We start from the raw sequence: 14,116 nt of genomic DNA, 5'->3' as shown, positions 1-14,116 counted from the left end.
CTTCCCCCTGTGTGGCTATTTTAGTGTTAGGAGCTCAGGTCCTTTATTCATTCACCCAGCAGATGTTTACTGTATACCCATCAGGTGCCAGGCTCTGGGTGTAGATGGGGAATTCAAGGACAGGAAGGAGGGCTCCTATTCTGAGTCAGACATATTCTATTATACATATGATGAGCGCTGGAATCGTACATAGAGAATTCAACGGCAGCCATCTAAATAAGACTTCCAAGAAAAGAAAATACTACAGCTAAATACACAAATCTTATGTAAATAAAACATTGAAGTGGCATTCATTCATTCTAGGACATTGGGCAAAGTTTCAGAGGGAAAAGACCCCTAACTCGTTTGTTGGCAGCGAATTAAACCACTTTCCTGATTTCAAGGACTGCTTCAGTAAAATACAACTAAAGTTTTGATGACGTAATTAACGGAAAACATTTATTCTGGGACATGTCCGGATCCAACAGAGTCTGCCGCAGTCCCACGGGAGCTGTTCCCCCAAACCCGTATCTGTTCTTTATTTAAAAAAATAGGTTTTTATTGATTTTAAAGAGAGAGGAAAAGGAGAGAGAGATAGAAACATCAATGAGAAGGAAACATCAACACCGATCAGCTACCTCCTGCATGTCCCCGGCTGGGGATCGAGCCTGCAACCCAGACATGTGCCCTGATGGGGGATGGAACCAGCAACCTCCTGGTGCATAGGTTGATGGTCAACCACTGAGCCACACTGGCCGGACAACCCAGATCTGTCCTTTAAGAGGCCAGCTCTTCCAATCAGTTGTGGAGCTTTTGACCAAGGGGCTGAAATTTTTAGCCCCTTTAGAGGTGAGTGTCTAAAAACACTAAAGTCCTAGCCCTGGTGTGGCTCAGTGGTTGGGCTTCCTCCTGGGTACCAAAAAGGTTGCTGGTTTGATTCCCAGTCAGAGCACATGCCTGGGTTTCGGGCTCAATCCCCGGAAGGGGGCATGCAGGAGGCAGCCGATGGATGTTCCACTCTCACATCAATGTTTCTCTCTCTCTCTCTCTCTCTCTCTCTCACTTCCTCTCTCTAAAAATCAATAAGAAATAAAAACACTGAAGTCCTTTCTTCTCTCACTTCCTCTGTCTTTAAGAATCCAAAAATTTCACTACATGGTTGCTAAGACCCATTCCCCTGTGCCTAGCAAAGTGTAACAAAGTATGCCTAGCTGGGTGCGTGGGCTTTAATTCTAGGCTGCTGGGTTGGCCCATAAATCAGTGCGATGCCCCCGGTCTTCAGCACACGAACGATACCTCCCGGCCCCCCAAATATGGGAGGTGCAGGTTTAGAGCTCAGGCAGGCACCCGGCGTCCAGGCCTCCGTTTCCTTGGAGGCTGGGGTGAAGCTGCCTGGGATCCCCAGCACCTGAAACACGCGGTGTGGAGACATGGGAGCGATTCTGAGAAGCCATGTTGGCCACAGGAGAGAAAAGGCCCAGGAGTGGGGATTAATTTCCATTAGCTCGTTGGCTCCGGCTGCTCCACGTCGGAACACTCAGCACATTCTCCCAGCAGGAGCCTTCCAAGTGCAGGAGAGGCTGTGGCTGGGAGCCAGCTGGGCTGGGAACCCGGGTGGTTCGGAAAGGCCCAGGAGGCGGCCGTGCATTGGGCCTGGTGTCCCCAGGGGGCTTGGGCTGCTCTGCAGGGACCTGCTGTGGAAAGGAGGCCTCAGCCAGGCCTGCCAGCACAGGCCTTATTTCTAGAGCCCTAACCCTGCCAGCACAGGAAAGGAGACAAGCCTGCCAGCATGGCCTGACTCGGATCCACTCGTGCCTCTGCTGCTATCCAGTCCAGGGCCTCTCCGTCCCCATTTGTGTCTCTCCCTTTCTTTCCCAGGCTGTGGCCATCCTCATTCCTGCCTACATGTCAGGCCTTCCCCAGAAAACTCTGACCAAGGAGCTAGAATTACTGTCTGGGCATCGTGACTGGGTGGTCTTTCCTTTATATCCCCCTTCAAAGGTTTAGTTTGAGCCCTGGCCAGGGTGGCTCAATTGGCTGGGCATCATCCCATGCACCGAAAGGTTGCCAGTTCAATTCCCAGTCAGGGCACATGCCCAGGTTGCAGGCTCGATCTCTGGCAGGGGTGTGCAGAATGTTTTCCTCTCTCTTTCCCTCTCCCTTCTTCTCTCTCTAAAAATCAATAAAAACATTTAATTAAAAAAAAAAAAAAAAGGTTTGCATGGCTGGTGTGGCTCAGTGGTTGAGCACCGACCTATGAACCAGGAGATCACAGTTCAATTCCCAGTCAGGGCACATGCCCAGATTGTGGGCTTGCTCCCCAGTAGGGGGAGTGCAGGAGACAGCCAATCAATGATTCTCTCTCATCACTGATGTTTCTATCTCTCTCTCTCCCTCTCCCTTCCTCTCTGAAATCAATAAAAATATATTAAAAAATAAAAAGGTTTAGTCTGAGACCAAAACTCAAATACTTATCCAATAATATGTGAGTTCACACATGGAAAGTGCTTAAAACAGTACCTGGCCCACAGAAAGCTTGCTGTCATGTTAACTATCATCGTCAGTATCACTACTATTACTATTACTATTAATTACTATTACTATTACTACATGCAGGCCCATCCTAAATGCTGCAGGGAGCATGAGGCAGGCTCACTCTCCCCAAGGGCCTCACAGGCCAGCTGAGGAAATATGACACAAATCCACAAAAGTTAATTTTGCAACCACACAAGAGATAAAGGGCAGTTCATTTTAATAATACAGAAGCTGCCACCAGGTAATATTGGATTAGTTACCAGATAAATGGCACAGACAATAAATGGTTGGGGTCAAAGAGGAAAGAGGTCATTTCTAATTGGAGTCATCAAGGGGCGTGGGGAGGCGCTCAGGAAGAAAACCACTTTGGACAGGCAGAGGAGGAGGGGAGCAGGGAGACGAGGCGGGGTGCGCCCACAGAGGCAGAAAAGGACAGCGCTCACTCGAGGGGACTACGAGTAGCTACAGGTAAGAAGAAAGCATGTCGAGAACTAGATGCGGCTTTAAACTAGATGTGGAAAGCCTTGAATAAAAGGCTAAGTAGTTTAGATTTCATTCTAGAGGCAAAAGGAACCCCTGAAGACGCGGCAGGATTATTTTCTGAAATATTAATTTGTAGGGCTTCCCAATGATAGTAAACAGACAAAGTGTTTCAGCTTAAATTTAAAAAGAAGTGTACAGAATGACAGATCTCAGAGGGAAGGGGGGTAGAAGGGATGGGACGAAATTAACCTAAGAACATATATGCATATATGCATAGCCCATGGACACAGACCATAGAGTAGGGAAGGCCGGGGCCTGGGTGGAGGGGGGTACAAAGGGGAGGAAAATGGGGAATAGCTATAATATTGTCAACAATAAATAAATTTAAGAAAAAAAAAGGATTCTGAGGCACACAAAAGGTTTGAATAAGTAGAAAAGCATGCCCAGTTCTCAAATAGGAAAACCCAACATCACCAAAATATCAGTTTACCCTAACTTAACCTATATGCTTAATATTATTTTAAATCTATTTAAATTATGTAACTTAAATTTAGGCCAACTAGAGAAACTGTAAGAAAATTCATTGGGAAAAGCAACTAAAAATAGCTACAAAAATTTTTAAAAAAAGAAAGGTAATAAAGGGTGAACAATTTTCTCAGGTATCTTTTCTATCAAATATTAAATCACAGAATAAAGTTATAATAATAAAACTGTAGTGCTAGTGTATGGATATAGACACACAGAAATACTCCCAAGTACACATATGCAGTTCCTATCTGATAAAGGTGGCATTTCAAATAAGAAGGAGAAACACAGGTCACCGGGCAAAGGGTGTTGGCAAAACTAGATAGCCATCCAAGAAAAGTTAAATTTTTTTAAAATATATATATTTCATTGATTTTTTTACAGAGAGGAGGAGAGAGGGATAGAGAGTCAGAAACATCGATGAGAGAGAAACATCGATCAGCTGCCTCCTGCACACCCCCTACTGGGGATGTGTCCGCAACCAAGGTGCATGCCCTTGACCAGAATCGAACCTGGGACCCTTCAGTCTGCAGGCTGACGCTCTATCCACTGAGCCAAACCGGTTCGGGTGGAAAAATTAAATTTATACCTCATACTTCAGGATACATTTCATTTGGGTAAAAAATTTAAATGTATAAAATGAAACCATAAACTACCAAACTTAATGTTTTTTGTTGTTGTTGTTTTTTAAAATAACCTTTGTTTAGGAATATGACACAAAATCCAAAAGCCAAAAAGTAAAAGACCTACAATTCAACTATGTTAAAAACATTTTTGTGTGGGATAACATACCATAGCAAAATCAAACAAAGGAGGAAAGATATCACAAAGGGCTAATGACCTAGTATGTAAAGAGCACCTACAAATTAATAAGGGAAAAGACCAATAATCCAATAGCAAAATGTACATAAGGATGTGAACAAAGAATTAACAGAGAAAAACCACAAAAGTCTCTTAATTGTGTAGAAAGTTATCCAAACTACTCATAATAGATGTGCAAATTAAAAGTATATATAATATATACACACACACAAGTCTAATACATGGTCCTTAACTAGTTTGAACAAATAAATCATAAAAGACATTTTGAGATAACTGGGAAAATTTGAATATTAAGTGGGTATTAGATTACCTTGGGGAATTATTGTTAATTTTATTAGGTATAATACTGGTGTTTTGTTAGTTGAAAAATGTTCTTGTTTTTCAGAGATACACACTAGAGCAGCCGTGGGCAAACTACGGCCCGTGGGCGTTTGAAATGAATAAAACTAAAAAAAAAAAAAAGACCGTACCCTTTTATGTAATGATGTTTACTTTGAATTTATATTAGTTCACACAAACACTCCATCCATGCTTTTGTTCTGGCCCTTTGGTCCAGTTTAAGAACCCATTGTGGCCCTCGAGTCAAAAAGTTGCCCACCCCTGCACTAGAGTATTAGTGGTAAATGTAATGATGATCTTCAATTTACTTTAAAAATACTTCAATCCCCCAAATGAATAGCAAATATGGAAAAATATTACCAGTTGTTAAATCTAGGTGATAATTTATTCTACTTTTATCTCTTTTTGTTGTTGTTGTTAATCCTCACCTGAGGATATTTTCCCATTGATTTTTAAGGAGAGTGGAAGAGAGAGGGAAAGACAGAGAGAAACATCGATGAGAGAGAAACATTGATTGGTTGTCTCTTGCATGAGCCCCGACCAGGGCCTGGGCTGGGGAGGAGCCTGCAACCAAGGCATGTGCCCTTGACCTGAATTGAACCTGGGACCCTTTGGTCCACAGGCCGACATTCTATCCATTGAGCTAAACTGACTAGGGTTCTATTTTTTTGTATGTTTGAAATTTTTCATACTAAAAGTCAAAAAGTAAAGTGAAAGTATACCAAGATACCATGTTTCACTTATCAAATGGGCAAAGATCAAAAGGTGTGAAAAAATACCAGTTTGGCAAGGAGGGGGGTGGGTGGGAAGTATTCATATGTTGCTGGAGAGGGCAGAAAAGGCAATTTGGCAAGACTGATCAGAATTACACATGCACATAGTTTTGAACCCAGTAATTCCACTTCTAGGAATTTATCCTAGAGATAAACTTATACATTTGGGAAATAACCTACATACATAACAAGGATATTCATTGCATTTTTTGAAATAGAACAAGATTGAAAACAACCTAAATGTCCACCAAAGGGGGCTGTTAACTTAAAATTGTATGTCCACCCCTGGCCATTGTGGCTCAGCTGGTTGGAGCATCATCCTATACACTGAAAGGTTTCAGGTTTAATTACTGGTCAGGGCACATGTGGGAGGCAACTGATCGATGTTTCTTTCTCACATCAATGTTTCTCTCTCCCCCCTCCCCTCCTCTTAAAAAACAAATGATATGTCCATACAATGGAATACTATATAGCTATAGAAAAGAATGAGGAGGCTATTTATCTATTAATATAAAACAATCTTCAAGATATATTGGGTGGAGCCCAGCCAGCATGGCTCAGTGGTTGAGCATCGACCAATGAACCAGGAGTTAATGGTTCAGTTTCCAGTCAGGGCACATGCCCAGGTTGCGGGCTCAATCCCCAGTTGGGGGTGTGTAGGAGGCAGCTGATTGATGTTTCTCTCTCATCGATGTTTCCATCTTTCTATTCCTCTCCTTTCTTCTCTTTATAAAATCAGTAAAAACATATTTTTAAAAAAGTTATTGGACGATGATTCTAACTGCCCTGTGTAAATGGGATCGGAGAGGGGAGAGGCCGGAGCCAGGGAAACCAGCTCTCAGGTGGCTGCAGAAGTCTCTTGTGAGGTGACATGGCCCACTGACAAATGAACTGTGGAAATGAAATGACAGGAGCTGATTTGAACAATAACACAGAACACAGGTCAACTGGCCCAGCAGGTGACAGAATTCAGAGACTGTAAGACAGAATTAAAAATGAGTTCAGGGTTTTGATCAAAGAGGCTCAAAAAGCTGGTGGTGGGAGGAAATATGGGAAGCAGGGTCTCAGGTAAGGCACCAAGGAGGGGAGAATGCAGGTCTGAAGGTCATCCAAGAGGCCCGGTATGCACCGTGATGACTTTAAAATCCTGTGATTTTCGTCCTGTCCTGCCACTTCCCGCTGTGTGACCTCCCTCATCGATGAAAGGGCACAGTCACAGTTCCCGCGGCCTCCTTCAGAGTGCCTGAGGGTCAGCCAGATCGTCTGGGTAACAGGCACCGAGAACACGGAGCAGCTGAGCAAACGCTGAGCACTGTTATTGGGCGCGCAGGTGGCGGCTGCATGGAAACACTGCGCTCACTGGGACTGCGGGGCACAGAGGTCGAGAGGCCCAGGATTCAGCCTCAGCCTCAGCCCAGCTTTTAGTGAACAGAGAGAATTTCTGGAGAACCCACTGATTTGCTAGAAAGTATCGATTCGCTTTCCCAGGCCAGGAAGCAGAGCTCCACAGTTCAGGGTGAAGAGGCATGCGGTCAGCAGGTCAGCGCTGCTCCGCAGGCCGCCAGAGTTGGAAAGGCCTGAGCATCATCTGGTTCCAGCCTCTCACTTTCCAGTGAGGAGACAGAAGCCCCGAGGAGCCAAGGTCACTGAGTGAGGGGAAGCCCCTGACAGCAGCAGGAGGACAGAAGAAGCACTTTGCTGGGACGGACCATTTTCTCTTCCACATGGCCACCAAGCTGGCTCACACTGCCACCTTCTTCCTGGACCACTGTGCCTCCTCCCCACAACCTGTTCTCCCACTGAGGTCAGAGTGACCTTTAAAACCCCTAATGCAGTGGTTCTCAACCTTGGCTGCACATTAGAATCACCTGGGAATCTTTGTAAAATCCTGGTTTCTGGGCCTCATCCTCCGGAAATTCCGTTTCTTTGTTATGGGGTGGGGCCACAACATTAGTAACAAAGAAACAGAACTTCCGGAGGATGAGGCCCGGAAATCAGGATTTTAAAAAGATTCCCAGGTGATTCTAATGTGCAGCCAAGGTTGAGAACCACTGCCCTAATGTAACCATGTTGATCCTTGTGAAAGCAGGTTGATGGGCTGCGAGCAGCTCCATCCCTCCAAGCTCCCCTGAAGGCCAGGGCTCCAGTTCTGAAAGCCCAGAGCTCTCCCTGCTAATGGCTCCTGCCCTGTGGTCCTGCAACTCTGCCATTCCTTTGCAAATGATCCCCACTTTAAATTCCTCAGCCACTCCTTTTTAAATATATATATATATATAATTTATTTCAGAGAGGGAGAGAGATAGAAACATCAATGATGAGAGAGAATCACTGATTCTCCTGCACACCCCTCAAGGGGGATCGAGCCCACAACCCGGGCATGTGCCCCGACTGGGCAGGAAGCCACCCATTGCCCATACTATCATGAGAGTGCACCAAGGAACGCGGAAGGCTGATGGACCTTCGGTGTTAGCAGGGCTAACACCAAGCACCATTGTTCTGTTGAGATAGTGGTGACTAGAAGCAATTTCCTGACCTAATAGCCTCAAAGTAAATGTTTACTGAGCCTTACTGACCTCTACTGATCTTTATTGACCGTAGAGATGGTCTGTCTGCTACCTGTTTGCTATGCTTTACTGAGGGCAAGATGTGTATCTAAAATTGAATGAAAAGCGGATAAGGCCAGGTTTCAGTGTGCCTCTCCAAGAGAGCGGTCTCCACCTGGCCCTCCATGCCTTCTAAATTCATATTTCTTGTATAGTATTTTCATTTGTGCATCGGCCCCTCCTTCAGATCCTAAACCCCTGTCGCAAAGGTTGTGGCCCAGCTGGGAATTGAACCGTGGTTGATGCTCAACCACTGAGCCACGCCAGTTGGCTACTACTTCCTGCCCGGACCCTGAAGACAGCCATAGCCTATGAGGGCCCCTGCATTGTGGCTCCTGCCTGCCCCTCCTATCTCCACCCACTATTCCCCTCATGTTCAAACAAGCTCCTACTCATCCTTGGATGACTTATCAGCTATAGGTTATGCTATAAACTCACAGTTCTCAGTAAACGTTCATTGCATTATCATGACTTGTCATTATGCACATGTCTGTAGGTCTATAAGCACATGTGATTATTTTATCTACTTCCTTCTCATTAGACTGTACAATGAGATTCCTTGGTTGATCTAGTTTCCAGAGTCTGAAGGCCAAAGGGTTTGGAGGCAAAGTGCTCCCAGAGATTTGGCTGCTACCAAGCCTCCCTGTCATTCTCTCTCAGTGACACGATTAAAAGGGAAAATGAACAATTGCTACAGATGCTCTGAAAACACCACCTCTTTGCCCAAGCAGCATGCACGGGGCCCACTGCAGGGGGTGAGGAGAGTGGGTGCTGGCTGCTCCCAGGAGCCGTGAGCACAGCCAAGGCCTGGAGCCAGAGCCTGCCCTTGGGAACGGAGCCGACAGCCCACAGGAATGTCCCAAAGATGGAGGAGGCTATTAGCATGGCTCACTCACTGCACCGCATGGGGAGGGAAGAGAGTCTTATTATTAACCTCGGTGTATTAATATTTGATCAAGCGTCTCCATGATGATAGTCATCCAGAGAAAGGGAGCCTTTGTTCTGACAGCTCTTATCAAGAGGGGAGAGGGGCCACGGGAGAGGTGTCATGTGCTGGGCAGGACCACACGGTGCAGGTGGCGCACTGGCCTCGCTTGCAGGGTTGTCTGCACAGGTACCTGGAGGTTTATCTGCACAGTGGCCTATCTGGGGGAAGGAGGGAAACTCACAATGGCTGACCTCCAAGAGGAAGCTGCTGAGCCAATTTTCTTCCCTCTGACAGTAGTACACTGAAATGATGGTTAATAATTTTAGATATTTCCGTGAATAGTATATTTTCTCAAAATATAGTCTCTAAATGAAACTCCAGTTCACGTTTTGAAATCTGACAAGAAAACACTTTAAAAAGACCTCTCGCTAATGACACCCTCTCTGTTCTCACATGTAGCGTAAGAGAGACATAAGGACCAGAAACACCAGGTGCCTTGGTCGCCAGCAGCTGCATCCGAATTTATCGACTTCACAGGCTGCCAAGAAGCTGCTGGTCCCCACCACCTGCCACCACAGTGTGGGCACACCCTGCCCTCTAAAATAAGTCATTCACCCTCTGGACATGAAACCACTCAGGCAACCTGGGCTCATGTCATCCTGGTACAAGTGGGGAAAGGAGTTCAGGGAGGGGCTAAGCATCATCTTTTGCCACCAAAGTCAGGAAGGAACCCAACGACGCTCTCCAGAAAGTTCCTGGGGAGCCAAGGTGGGTGGGCAGGGAGCAGCAGGGTCTGAGAACCACGGTCCTAAGGCTCTGAGGGAACACCTGTCAATCACAGAACTTGACCTTGGGGTCTGGGCACAATGGGTCTGGAAGGTGTTCAAGGTTCAAAGTGGCAGCAACTCGGTGACTCAGAGCACGGGACGTAGCTTGCAGTGCACCTGCTGTCCTTCTGCGTTCTCTGAATTGTCCTCGACCAACCTCGCCACTCGTCCTCATCTCATTTCTAGTAAAAAGGCCACAAAGAGAGAATGCAGCAAGGAAGCACATCTCTAGTTTGAAGCATCAGTTGGGTTCCAATTTTGAGTGGGCTACACAAGTTGGTGCACTTTGTTGGAAAAGGGGAGCTCTGTGTCGTTTGTCCCTCAGTAATTGTTCAGCAGGCCGAAGAAGAGGAGGAAGGGCGTGTCTGGCCCTCCTTACAGGCCTTCTCAGGCGGCCCTGGGCTGCAACCTTCCAGAGGCCTCTGTGCACCATGGAGCTGGGATGCCAAGCTGTGTGCAAGTGTGAGGCAGGGGGAGCAGGAGGGAGGAAGGAGAGGGAGGGGAGGGAGGCTGGTGCACAGGGTTTCTCTTTTGGGCGCCTTTCTGTGGCATTGCTCCTCCCCTAGCTGGGCCACGTCTGCCCTGAGCCACTGGGGTACACAACCAGTTGTGAGGAGGTGTGCAGGCACGCGGAGGCCTCCCCTGGGATGAGGAGAGAGCGCACAGAGGGCGGGCATTCTGGCTGGGAAAGTCCCTTGCAGCCTGCAATGCTCCTTCCCTCCTCCAGGTGCCACAAATGTTTACCGAATGGCTGCCAGTATGAAAAGGGGAGGGACAGGCAGGGGGTGTGACAATGAGATGACTCTAGGAGGCACTGAGAGCTTTTCTACTGTAGCACTAAGGCTGGAACCTTTTGGAGGGATAGGAATTTGGCCTGTTCAGCTGCTCCTTCCTCTAACCTTTCAAAGCAGATCCAAAGAGTGGCCTGTCTGGGAAGGTGCCACAACCATCAAAGCAGAGGACAGCTCCCTGTTCAGGAAGAAACCTCATGGCCACTCACCAAAGAACCTCAAAAAGTGCTGCCAGCTTTAGAAGCTGACATTGAGAGCTAACATCTGCCCAGGGAACCTACTGGGCAAATATTCCTGCTGGGCTCCCAGGCCTCCCCTTGGCATTGCCAAGGTCAAATCCATCTTCTCCCAGGAGCCTTCTGCAGCCTGTTCCATCCCACTTTCCTGACCCCATCTCACTTCCACTTTAGCCAGGCTGATCCGCAGTTCCGAATCCAGAGTAATTCATTCTGGAGAGGTCATTGTGGTGGTTTCCACACCGAGTAACCAGATGGCTCATTAATTCTGGCCCAGGGAGGGGGAGCTGGGGTTGATCAGGGAGGCAGAAGAGGGGCTGCTTCCTTTGGGGCTGAGAGGAAGTTAACTGAGAGGCAGGAAAGATGGAGTCCGGTTAACCAAATGCAAGTCTTCTAGCTACAGGTCATTAAGTGGAGACGGACTCACAGGAGGTGCTATACCAGGAAGAGCACTTAACAAGCTCGTCCTTTGGTCCCTTGGGCCGATGGAAGAGACACACAGCTGGGGTCCTGGCTGGCTGGCCTTACGGAGAAAGCTCTCGCAGCACGGGGTTTCATCCTCAGGGGCACTGGGTCTCTGGGGACGAAGCTGAGCGCTCCAAACACAAGCTTCAGCCTCATTTCCCCAGCCCCTGGTTCTTTTCTCCAACCCAGGCCTTCTAAGAAAAAAGAGGGTTAAGAGGGAAGAAACTGACCCTGGAGCAGGCCAGGGTCACTGGGCCAATGAATGAATTAATGATCTTGAATGTCTGAAGTTGGTAGAAGAGAAAGGACAGAAAGATACTAAGGTTTCCTATAAATACAAACATTCATTTGCCTAGTATTTTATTATTAATAAGAAGCTTTCATAAACTTCCTCTTATTTGATATTCACAGCCTTGGCAAAGTACTGCTGTCCTGATCTTATGAAACAGGAAATGGATCCAGCCGTCCTCTGTAGCAGTAGCATTAGAGGTGGAACCAGGACTTGGATCTGGGACTTGTGACATTTACCCAGGACCTTCAATTTCAGAAAGAAAAGGCCAGGCCAACCTTGCCATATATACCCGCAGAGCAGATCACCACCATCTTATAAGAAACACAGAACCAAGCACCTTCCTTGCCCTGTGACTCTTAGGCGTGGGGGTGGCCGAGCAACACACTGAAATGATGGGAACCACAGGTAGCTTCTGCTGCCTGAGCCTCTTTGGAAAGACTGACCCCTGCCTATTCTGCCCAGGCAACTCCAAAGACAGTACTGAAGAGAAAAATGTCAACAAGTTAAAACTGGGGAGATTGACATTTCCTTTCTCTGCTCTGCCTACCCACCTGAATGGGTCCATTGGCCATTCTACTTTGGACCTTCTCAAAACTTTAGCTTCTCCCAAATTCACTCAGAGTGGACTCTTAGGTTTTTGTTTTAAAAAATCCTGAATGGACCCCAAACTTCCATGATTACTTGTTAGCCAGATGTTCTTTTCTCTCTCTTTATTTTTTTTTAAAATATATTTTATTGATTTTTTTACAGAGAGGAAGGGAGAGAGATAGAGAGTTAGAAACATCGATGGGAGAGAAACATCGATCAGCCGCCCCTGCACATCTCCTACTGGGGATGTGCCTGCAACCCAGGTACATGCCCTTGACCGGAATCGAACCTGGGACCTTTCAGTCCTCAGGCCGATGCTCTATCCACTGAGCCAAACCGGTTTCGGTTCTTCTTTTCTCTTTTTAAAAAGAAATATATTTTTATTGATTTCAGAGAGGAAGGGAGAGGGAGAGAGAGAGAGAGAGAAACATCAATGATGAGAAAGAATCATTGATTGGCTGCCTCCGGCACGCACCCTACTGGGGATCGAGCCCACAACCCGGGCATGTGCCCTGACCAGGAATCGAACCATAACCTGGTTCATAGGTTGACTGAGCCACGCCAGCCAGCTGAATTGTTAAGGTCCATGCAACTCTGCACACCGTGGTTCCTCTCTCCCGGGTAGGACATTCAGGTTCTATGGGAGACAGGTGAGGAACAGGCCAGGCTGGCGGAGACTCTTTCCTGATCAACACATTTCCACTAGTTTCCCGGGCTGCTCATCAGACCTGGTTATACCTATGGGCCAAGTGGACAAACTCATAGCCTATCCGCCTGTCAGAGTCATGCGCACTCTTCAGTCCCAGCCCAAGCCACTTCCTCCACAAACAAGTCCTTGATTCTTTCTGCAGCTCTTCCTTTGCTCTTTCATTGCTATTTAATTAGGTGTCTTTCCTACGGTTCTTCTCTAATTCTATCGTGCTAATTATGATCATCATTCATTTTCCCTAATAGATCAGAAACTCCTTAGAGACAGATACTATGTAGAATTCATCTCTGTGCTTCCCCCTCCACTCTCATGTCTGGCCAGGGGCTTAACTCTGCATGTAGTAGGAGTACAATAGATAGTTGTTAAAATGGAATTTGCTTTAGTTTCTTAAAAAACAGGGTGTATGTGAAATGGATAAAATGATCCCCGCACGAAAGACAGTCCCACTCCTCAAAGGTCCTATGTCAAACCTTACGGAATATGGTACCCCTCTCCCTCCAGCCACACCACCAGGGTCACTGCAGTCAGATCAGCCAGCACGAGATATAAAGAAGGCACAACCAGACCGGCAAAGGCAAGGGTTCTGAGTTCGGTTATATAAAGAGGTTAAAATTACATAAGCAAAAGCAAGGGGCTGGTGCTCTTATATGTCCGCAAGGAAAACCAAGGAAGGATTTTGTGAGGGAGGGGTGGTGAAGAGGCAGTGAAGGGAAAAGAAAGGGAGTTTCCTGCCAAGAACAAGGACACAAAGGGGGATAGCTGAGACATGAATGGATTCCCCACCAGGACAAGAGAATGAGACACCACCCATTCCTTGTATGGGGACACACAGACACTCCTGAGGGGAAAGGTCATTATGGTCTCAGAGGGGCCTAGGGCCCTGCTTCTGCCTCAAGGTCAGCTTATGCCCCAAGGGCTGTGGGAGCAGAGGGAGGGAAGTTGGAAGAGTACTAGCATGAAAGTCAGATAAAGCCATGAGCAGTAGGGATGGTGGGAGATTCCATCCAGAAAGTACCTGTGGGAAAGTCTTATCCGTCTTACAAGGCAGAAGATGGGAACCAGCAATGAGGGAGGGAAACAAGTCAGATTTGGGCCCATCACTGGTAGAGCAGGTGAAACAGTCCACCCCTACACCACCCCATATAACTCAAGCTCTCTTCACTGGCCAAGGACCGAGGGTCAGAATATAGCTCCCCTGGGCCAGGCTCCAGGGAGGCAGTG

General features: G+C 47.1%; 1 protein-coding gene across 1 annotated transcript in view; it reads right to left on the bottom strand.

The window, feature by feature from the left end:
* The window catches only part of SPTB (spectrin beta, erythrocytic), a 119,523-nt gene that overhangs the window by 49,129 nt on the left and 56,278 nt on the right, over positions 1 to 14,116 (bottom strand). The gene's annotated exons all lie outside the window — the stretch shown is intronic.

The sequence above is a fragment of the Myotis daubentonii genome, chromosome 1 (genome assembly GCF_963259705.1).
Source record: "Myotis daubentonii chromosome 1, mMyoDau2.1, whole genome shotgun sequence".
Classification (NCBI taxonomy): Eukaryota; Metazoa; Chordata; class Mammalia; order Chiroptera; family Vespertilionidae; genus Myotis; species Myotis daubentonii.
The sequence above is the reverse complement of the archived record's forward strand: the minus strand, read 5'-3'. Positions and strand labels throughout refer to the sequence as shown.